The sequence below is a fragment of the Cetorhinus maximus genome, unplaced genomic scaffold (genome assembly GCF_964194155.1).
Source record: "Cetorhinus maximus unplaced genomic scaffold, sCetMax3.hap1.1 HAP1_SCAFFOLD_373, whole genome shotgun sequence".
In the NCBI taxonomy this organism is placed as follows: Eukaryota; Metazoa; Chordata; class Chondrichthyes; order Lamniformes; family Cetorhinidae; genus Cetorhinus; species Cetorhinus maximus.
The window spans coordinates 160001-170000 of record NW_027596319.1 but is presented as its reverse complement, the minus strand read 5'-3'; positions in this window follow the sequence as shown (position 1 = coordinate 170000).

Here is a 10000-nt window from a genome sequence, read left to right as displayed (position 1 = left end):
TGGAGTAGCTCTTGGAAGGGGTGGGAGGTTGGATTTGAGTCGGTGCTGGCGGAAGGGCTGGATTTCAAGGGCTTGGCCGGCTGGCCGGTGGTTGTCGGAAGCGGTGAGCATGAAGGGATTGTCGGCTTGTAAGGCACGGGCTTAGCGAGGGCGTGGTAGGCCTCGGGAGGGAGCGGGGTGGACGAGGCCGCGGTGGCCGCACCGGGGGTCGCCATTGCCGGCTGCGCAGAGTGGATTGGGGTCGGTGTTGAGTGAGGGGCATTTTCCTTCTGGAAGGTATGGGCCCGGAGGAGGCTTGTGGTTGGTGCGGCTGTAAGAGTGTGCCGGCGGGTGAAGGGTTGCGAAGGCGGCGCATTTGTAGCCTGCATGGTGAGTGTTAGTGTTGGGGTCGGGGTTGGGGGTCGGTGACGGGGAGAAGGTGAGGGAATAGGGTTAGTGTTGGGGTCGGGGACGGGCAAAGGGTTAGGGTAAGGTTTAAGGGTAGGGTTAGGGTTAGGGTTAGGGTTAGAGTTAGGGCGAGTGTTAGGGTTAGGGTGAGGGTTAGGGTTACGTTTAAGTGCAGGGTTTAGAGCGTGTGTTAGGGCCAGGGTTAGGGTTCGGCGAAGGGTAAGGTAGGCAAAGTGCAGAAGGTGAAATGGTTAACCAGTTAGCAAGCAGGGCAGCCGGCCGGTAATTGGAGCCGCCCGCCCGGTGATAAGGGTGCAGTTAGGTGCCGACAGGCCCAGCAGCTCCAGGGGCTAAGTACATGTGGGTAAATGGTTAACCAGTTAACAGGCAGGGCAGCCGTACGGGCAGTAGAGCCGCCCGCCCCGTAATACGGGTGCAGTTCGCGGCAGACCAGCCCCGCAGCTCAAAAGTCTAAGTGGAGAACGGGGAACCGGTTGACCGGTGAGCCGAAGCATGCCAGCAGGCAGGGAAGGTGCAAAAAGGGCCGATAAGACCGAACCGGCACGAGTAACAGGCTGCCGGGGGCGGGTTCCCAGCAAACCAGGTGAGGGGGCGTGGCCGGAGGCCGCGCAGGAGAGCCGCCCGCCCGTGAGTACGGTTAGAGGCAGCAGCGGGCTTCCCCAGCAGGGCAGAAGCCGAAGTGCAGGGAGCGAAATGGTTAACCAGCGAGCAGGCAGCATTCCGGCAGGGCTGGAGGGCGAAAAACGGCGTAAAATAACGGACCGGCAGGAGGAAATGGCTGCCGGGGGGCGGACCCAGAGCCCCCACGTGAGGGGGCGGTTCGGGTGGCAGAGCCGCGCATGCGCGGTTGGAAAACGCGTCACGTCGGAGCAGGGTGAAATCATTAACCAGTCGGCCGCTTCGGCGTCGGCTGGCCGGGCCGAGGAGGGTCGGACCGGGGAAAGGTTCCCGGTTTCGTGTCCGTCGGGTGGTCCCGAGTGCGGCAGGAAAAAATCCGGAATCCTGGGAGCCTTTTTTAAAAAAGAACCGGTCCGGGATGGGGTCGGATTTGGAAGCGTTTGCGGGGCCTAGGTGCCTCTTCGTCGGCATGACTACCGGACGGTCACCCGCCGATCGGCATTTGCGATTTGTTGGCTGGGGAGGTTGGCGGGGTACCTGCAGAATAGTAGGAGGTGGCAAATCGAGAATCGGTCGACATCGCCAAGTGCCTTCTCGAGCCTCCAGGTCTGCAGGGACCGACCCAGGCTGCCCCCAAACCGACCGCGAGGCCGTGCCGGGCGGCCATTTTTGGCCATTTTCGGCATTTTTCGCGTCTTTCGGTAGGTCACGGAAAGCGGCGGCCTGAAGCCCGGGCGTGCCCGGGGAAGGCTCCCCTTCGCCCGCGGGACCGGATTTGCCCCGGAAACGTCCCGAAGCCGGCCGGGAAGGCGGTTTCGAGGGCGAAGCACCTCCGATTGCCTTCGCAAGGCCGGGGAAAGTGGCCCCTGGGCCCGGGAGAGCAAAATCCGTGCGAGGACGGAAGCCCATGAGGTCAGATCCGAGGCTCTTACCCGGCGCCCGGTGGGGGTATTCCCGCAAAGAGCAGCGAGTGCGCCCGGCGACGGGTCAAGTTGCAATTTCTGGCATGCCACTCCTGGAGCTGGTTCATGAGTTCCCCTCGGAAGTCCCGATGAGGAAAGGGCAAAATGGCGTTTTGCGGGCTTTGGGGCCTCTTCGTCGGTAGGACTACCGCCCGACCTTACGGTTGGAATTGTCGGCAGGGGAGGTTGGCGGGGTACCTGCAGAATAGTAGGAGGTGGCAAATCGAGAATCGGTCGACCTCGCCAAACGCCTTCTCGAGCCTCCAGGTCTGCAGGGACCGACCCAGGCTGCCGCCAAACCGACCGAGAGGCCCTGCCGGCGGCCATTATTGGCCATTTTCGGCATTTTTCGCCTCTTTCGGCCGGGATGGAAAAGCGGCGGCCTGAAGCCCGGGCCTGCCCGGGGAGGCCTCCTAATCGCCCGGGGGACCGGATTTGCCCCGGTGAGAGCCCCCGAAACGTCCCGAAGCCGGCCGGGAAGGCGGCCAAGGGCGAAGCACCTCGGCTTGCATTCGCTGGCCGTGCAAAGTGGCCTCCGGGCCCGCGAGACAATGCAGGGTGCCCTCGGTGTGCCCCTGAGAAATGGTTAACCAAACGAAGGACAGTGCGCCTCGGATTGCATTGGCAGGCCGTGCAAAGGGGCCACCGGGCCCGCGAGACGTTACAGATTGCCCTCGGTGTGCCCCTGAGAAATGGTTAACCAATTGGACTTAGTCTCTGGCAGAGAGGCAAAGTGTTTTCAAGAGAAATGGTTAACCAATTGGACTTAGTCTCTGAACGGCAGGCAAATTGTGGCCTTGAGAAATGATTAACCAATTGGACTTAGTCTCTGGCGGAGAGGCAAAGTGTTTTCTCGAGAAATAATTAACCAATGAGGCCAATGGACCTCGGGTTGCATTGGCAGGCCGGGCAATGTGGCTCTTGGGCCCGCGAGAGCAAAATCCGTGCACAGACGGAAGTCCATGAGGTCAGATCCGAGGCCTTTACCCGGCACCCGGTGGGGGTATTCCCGCAGAGAGTAGCGAATCTGCCCGGCGACGGGTCAAGTTGCAATTTCTGGCATGCCACTCCTGGAGCTGGTTCATGAGTTCCCCTCGGAAGTCCCGATGAGGAAAGGGCAAAATGGCGTTTTGCGGGCTTTTAGGGCCTCCTGGACGGTAGGACTACCGCCCGACCTTACGGTTGGAATTGTTGGCAGGGGAGGTTGGCGGGGTACCTGCAGAATAGTAGGAGGTGGCAAATCGAGAATCGGTCGACATCGCCAAAAACCTTCTCGAGCCTCCAGGTCTGCAGGGACCGACCCAGGCTGCCGCCAAACCGACCGACAGGCCCTGCCGGCGGCCATTTTTGGCCATTTTCGGCATTTTTCGCCTCTTTCGGCCGGGATGGAAAAGCGGCGGCCTGAAGCCCGGGCCTGCCCGGGGAGGCCTCCTAATCGCCCGGGGGACCGGATTTGCCCCGGTGAGAGCCCCCGAAACGTCCCGAAGCCGGCCGGGAAGGCGGCCAAGGGCGAAGCACCTCGGATTGCATTGGCAGGCCGTGCAAAGTGGCCTCCGGGCCCGCGAGACAATGCAGGGTGCCCTCGGTGTGCCCCTGAGAAATGGTTAACCAAACGAAGGACAGTGCGCCTCGGATTGCATTGGCAGGCCGTGCAAAGGGGCCCCCGGGCCCGCGAGACGTTACAGGTTGCCCTCGGTGTGCCCCTGAGAAATGGTTAACCAATTGGACTTAGTCTCTGGCAGAGAGACAAAGTGTTTTCACGAGAAATGGTTAACCAATTGGACTTAGTCTCTGGCAGAGAGGCAAAGTGTTTTCAAGAGAAATGGTTAACCAATTGGACTTAGTCTCTGGCAGAGAGGCAAAGTGTTTTCCAGAGAAATGGTTAACCAATTGGACTTAGTCTCTGAACGGCAGGCAAATTGTGGCCTTGAGAAATGATTAACCAATTGGACTTAGTCTCTGGCGGAGAGGCAAAGTGTTTTCTCGAGAAATAATTAACCAATGAGGCCAATGGACCTCGGGTTGCATTGGCAGGCCGGGCAATGTGGCTCTTGGGCCCGCGAGAGCAAAATCCGTGCACAGACGGAAGTCCATGAGGTCAGATCCGAGGCCTTTACCCGGCACCCGGTGGGGGTATTCCCGCAGAGAGTAGCGAATCTGCCCGGCGACGGGTCAAGTTGCAATTTCTGGCATGCCACTCCTGGAGCTGGTTCATGAGTTCCCCTCGGAAGTCCCGATGAGGAAAGGGCAAAATGGCGTTTTGCGGGCTTTTAGGGCCTCCTGGACGGTAGGACTACCGCCCGACCTTACGGTTGGAATTGTTGGCAGGGGAGGTTGGCGGGGTACCTGCAGAATAGTAGGAGGTGGCAAATCGAGAATCGGTCGACATCGCCAAAAACCTTCTCGAGCCTCCAGGTCTGCAGGGACCGACCCAGGCTGCCGCCAAACCGACCGACAGGCCCTGCCGGCGGCCATTTTTGGCCATTTTCGGCATTTTTCGCCTCTTTCGGCCGGGATGGAAAAGCGGCGGCCTGAAGCCCGGGCCTGCCCGGGGAGGCCTCCTAATCGCCCGGGGGACCGGATTTGCCCCGGTGAGAGCCCCCGAAACGTCCCGAAGCCGGCCGGGAAGGCGGCCAAGGGCGAAGCACCTCGGATTGCATTCGCTGGCCGTGCAAAGTGGCCTCCGGGCCCGCGAGACAATGCAGGGTGCCCTCGGTGTGCCCCTGAGAAATGGTTAACCAAACGAAGGACAGTGCGCCTCGGATTGCATTGGCAGGCCGTGCAAAGGGGCCCCCGGGCCCGCGAGACGTTACAGGTTGCCCTCGGTGTGCCCCTGAGAAATGGTTAACCAATTGGACTTAGTCTCTGGCAGAGAGGCAAAGTGTTTTCAAGAGAAATGGTTAACCAATTGGACTTAGTCTCTGGCAGAGAGGCAAAGTGTTTTCCAGAGAAATGGTTAACCAATTGGACTTAGTCTCTGGCGGAGAGACAAAGTGTTTTCAAGAGAAATGGATAACCAATTGGACTTAGTCTCTGGCAGAGAGGCAAAGTGTTTTCACGAGAAATGGTTAACCAATTGGACTTAGTCTCTGGCAGAGAGGCAAAGTGTTTTCAAGAGAAATGGTTAACCAATTGGACTTAGTCTCTGGCGGAGAGACAAAGTGTTATCAAGAGAAATGGTTAACCAATTGGACTTAGTCTCTGGCAGAGAGGCAAAGTGTTTTCAAGAGAAATGGTTAACCAATTGGACTTGGTCTCTGGCAGAGAGGCAAAGTGTTTTCAAGAGAAATGGTTAACCAATTGGACTTAGTCTCTGGCGGAGAGACAAAGTGTTTTGAAGAGAAATGGTTAACCAATTGGACTTGGTCTCTGAACGGCAGGCAAATTGTGGCCTTGAGAAATGATTAACCAATTGGACTTAGTCTCTGGCGGAGAGGCAAAGTGTTTTCTCGAGAAATAATTAACCAATGAGGCCAATGGACCTCGGGTTGCATTGGCAGGCCGGGCAATGAGGCTCTTGGGCCCGCGAGAGCAAAATCCGTGCACAGACGGAAGTCCATGAGGTCAGATCCGAGGCCTTTACCCGGCACCCGGTGGGGGTATTCCCGCAGAGAGTAGCGAATCTGCCCGGCGACGGGTCAAGTTGCAATTTCTGGCATGCCACTCATGGAGCTGGTTAATGAGTTCCCCGCGGAAGTCCCGATGAGGAAAGGGCAAAATGGCGTTTTGCGGGCTTTGGGGCCTCTTCGTCGGTAGGACTACCGCCCGACCTTACGGTTGGAATTGTCGGCAGGGGAGGTTGGCGGGGTACCTGCAGAATAGTAGGAGGTGGCAAATCGAGAATCGGTCGACATCGCCAAAAACCTTCTCGAGCCTCCAGGTCTGCAGGGACCGACCCAGGCTGCCGCCAAACCGACCGAGAGGCCCTGCCGGCGGCCATTTTTGGCCATTTTCGGCATTTTTCGCCTCTTTCGGCCGGGATGGAAAAGCGGCGGCCTGAAGCCCGGGCCTGCCCGGGGAGGCCTCCTAATCGCCCGGGGGACCGGATTTGCCCCGGTGAGAGCCCCCGAAACGTCCCGAAGCCGGCCGGGAAGGCGGCCAAGGGCGAAGCACCTCGCATTGCGTTGGCAGGCCGTGCAAAGTGGCCTCCGGGCCCGCGAGACAATGCAGGGTGCCCTCGGTGTGCCCCTGAGAAATGGTTAACCAAACGAAGGACAGTGCGGCTCGGATTGCATTGGCAGGCCGTGCAAAGGGGCCCCCGGGCCCGCGAGACGTTACAGATTGCCCTCGGTGAGCCCCTGAGAAATGGTTAACCAATTGGACTTAGTCTCTGGCAGAGAGACAAAGTGTTTTCACGAGAAATGGTTAACCAATTGGACTTAGTCTCTGGCAGAGAGGCAAAGTGTTTTCAAGAGAAATGGTTAACCAATTGGACTTAGTCTCTGGCGGAGAGACAAAGTGTTTTCCAGAGAAATGGATAACCAATTGGACTTAGTCTCTGGCAGAGAGGCAAAGTGTTTTCACGAGAAATGGTTAACCAATTGGACTTAGTCTCTGGCAGAGAGGCAAAGTGTTTTCAAGAGAAATGGTTAACCAATTGGACTTAGTCTCTGGCAGAGAGGCAAAGTGTTTTCCAGAGAAATGGTTAACCAATTGGACTTAGTCTCTGAACGGCAGGCAAATTGTGGCCTTGAGAAATGATTAACCAATTGGACTTAGTCTCTGGCGGAGAGGCAAAGTGTTTTCTCGAGAAATAATTAACCAATGAGGCCAATGGACCTCGGGTTGCATTGGCAGGCCGGGCAATGTGGCTCTTGGGCCCGCGAGAGCAAAATCCGTGCACAGACGGAAGTCCATGAGGTCAGATCCGAGGCCTTTACCCGGCACCCGGTGGGGGTATTCCCGCAGAGAGTAGCGAATCTGCCCGGCGACGGGTCAAGTTGCAATTTCTGGCATGCCACTCCTGGAGCTGGTTCATGAGTTCCCCTCGGAAGTCCCGATGAGGAAAGGGCAAAATGGCGTTTTGCGGGCTTTTAGGGCCTCCTGGACGGTAGGACTACCGCCCGACCTTACGGTTGGAATTGTTGGCAGGGGAGGTTGGCGGGGTACCTGCAGAATAGTAGGAGGTGGCAAATCGAGAATCGGTCGACATCGCCAAAAACCTTCTCGAGCCTCCAGGTCTGCAGGGACCGACCCAGGCTGCCGCCAAACCGACCGACAGGCCCTGCCGGCGGCCATTTTTGGCCATTTTCGGCATTTTTCGCCTCTTTCGGCCGGGATGGAAAAGCGGCGGCCTGAAGCCCGGGCCTGCCCGGGGAGGCCTCCTAATCGCCCGGGGGACCGGATTTGCCCCGGTGAGAGCCCCCGAAACGTCCCGAAGCCGGCCGGGAAGGCGGCCAAGGGCGAAGCACCTCGCATTGCGTTGGCAGGCCGTGCAAAGTGGCCTCCGGGCCCGCGAGACAATGCAGGGTGCCCTCGGTGTGCCCCTGAGAAATGGTTAACCAAACGAAGGACAGTGCGGCTCGGATTGCATTGGCAGGCCGTGCAAAGGGGCCCCCGGGCCCGCGAGACGTTACAGATTGCCCTCGGTGAGCCCCTGAGAAATGGTTAACCAATTGGACTTAGTCTCTGGCAGAGAGGCAAAGTGTTTTCAAGAGAAATGGTTAACCAATTGGACTTAGTCTCTGGCGGAGAGACAAAGTGTTTTCAAGAGAAATGGTTAACCAATTGGACTTAGTCTCTGGCAGAGAGGCAAAGTGTTTTCAAGAGAAATGATTAACCAATTGGACTTAGTCTCTGGCGGAGAGACAAAGTGTTTTCACGAGAAATGGTTAACCAATTGGACTTAGTCTCTGGCAGAGAGGCAGAGAGGCAAAGTGTTTTCACGAGAAATGGTTAACCAATTGGACTTAGTCTCTGGCAGAGAGGCAAAGTGTTTTCAAGAGAAATGGTTAACCAATTGGACTTAGTCTCTGGCAGAGAGGCAAAGTGTTTTCCAGAGAAATGGTTAACCAATTGGACTTTGTCGCTGGCGGAGAGACAAAGTGTTTTCACGAGAAATGGTTAACCAATTGGACTTAGTCTCTGGCAGAGAGGCAAAGTGTTTTCACGAGAAATGGTTAACCAATTGGACTTAGTCTCTGGCAGAGAGGCAAAGTGTTTTCAAGAGAAATGGTTAACCAATTGGACTTGGTCTCTGAACGGCAGGCAAATTGTGGCCTTGAGAAATGATTAACCAATTGGACTAAGTCTCTGGCGGAGAGACAAAGTGTTTTCACGAGAAATGGTTAACCAATTGGACTTAGTCTCTGGCAGAGAGGCAAAGTGTTTTCAAGAGAAATGGTTAACCAATTGGACTTAGTCTCTGGCGGAGAGACAAAGTGTTTTCAAGAGAAATGGTTAACCAATTGGACTTAGTCTCTGGCAGAGAGGCAGAGAGGCAAAGTGTTTTCAAGAGAAATGGTTAACCAATTGGACTTGGTCTCTGAACGGCAGGCAAATTGTGGCCTTGAGAAATGATTAACCAATTGGACTAAGTCTCTGGCGGAGAGACAAAGTGTTTTCACGAGAAATGGTTAACCAATTGGACTTAGTCTCTGGCAGAGAGGCAAAGTTTTTTCAAGAGAAATGGTTAACCAATTGGACTTAGTCTCTGGCAGAGAGGCAAAGTGTTTTCAAGAGAAATGGTTAACCAATTGGACTTGGTCTCTGAACGGCAGGCAAATTGTGGCCTTGAGAAATGATTAACCAATTGGACTTAGTCTCTGGCGCAGAGACAAAGTGTTTTCACGAGAAATGGTTAACCAATTGGACTTAGTCTCTGGCAGAGAGACAAAGTGTTTTCACGAGAAATGGGTAACCAATTGGACTTAGTCTCTGAACGGCAGGTAAACTGTGGCCATGAGAAATGGTTAACCAATTGGACTTCGTCTCTGGCAGAGAGGCAAAGTGTTTTCAAGAGAAATGGTTAACCAATTGGACTTAGTCTCTGGCGGAGAGGCAAAGTGTTTTCACGAGAAATGGTTAACCAATTGGACTTAGTCTCTGAACGGCAGGCAAATTGCGGCCATGAGAAATGGTTAACCAATTGGACTTAGTCTCTGGCAGAGAGTCAAAGTGTTTTCCTGAGAAATGGTTAACCAATTGGACTTAGTCTCTGGCGGAGAGGCAAAGTGTTTCCCGTTGTAATGGTTGGCCAATGCACTTCGGATTGCGTTGGTAGGCCGTGGAAAGTGGCTCTTGGGCCCGCGAGAGCAAAATCCGTGCGCAGACGGAAGTCCATGAGGTCAGATCCGAGGCCTTTACCCGGCACCCGGTGGGGGTATTCCCGCAGAGAGTAGCGGGTGTGCCCGGCGACGGGTCAAGTTGCAATTTCTGGCATACCACTCCTGGAGCTCGTTAATGAGTTCCCCTCGGAAGTCCCGATGAGAAAATGGCAAAATGGCGTTTTGCGGGCTTTGGGGCCTCTTCGTCGGTAGGACTACCGCCCGACCTTACGGTTGCAATTGTTGGCAGGGGAGGTTGGCGGGGTACCCGGAGATTTTCGGGGACACGATTTTCAGAACATTTTCAGACAACGGTCACACTTTAAAAATGCCCAGAAAAGTGCGACTTTGAGGGTGGTAAGCGTTTTCAAATAGAATACCTTTCAAAGAGCTCTCGGAAGTCCTATATGAGGATTTAAGATGAATTTGTGCGGGCTTTCCGAACTCCGTTGTCGGTCTGAAATATCGGCCAGGGTCCAGACCGGTGGTAACCCTGGTTTAATAAACATGGCGTGTGGCGAAAAGAACAGACAAAATGACAAAGTGTCAAATATATATATATATATACATGTGTATTTATGAACAAAAAAAATCACAAAGTGTCACCTGGCGGTGTACTTGATGATGAAAAATAAAAATACAAAGTCTGTTCACAGGCACCTTTGGGGCGGGGGTGCCTGAGTCCCCTTGGGTTGCACACTATAGAGTGTTTGACATGGACAGAGTCAACACTGTGTGCGTGCCCAG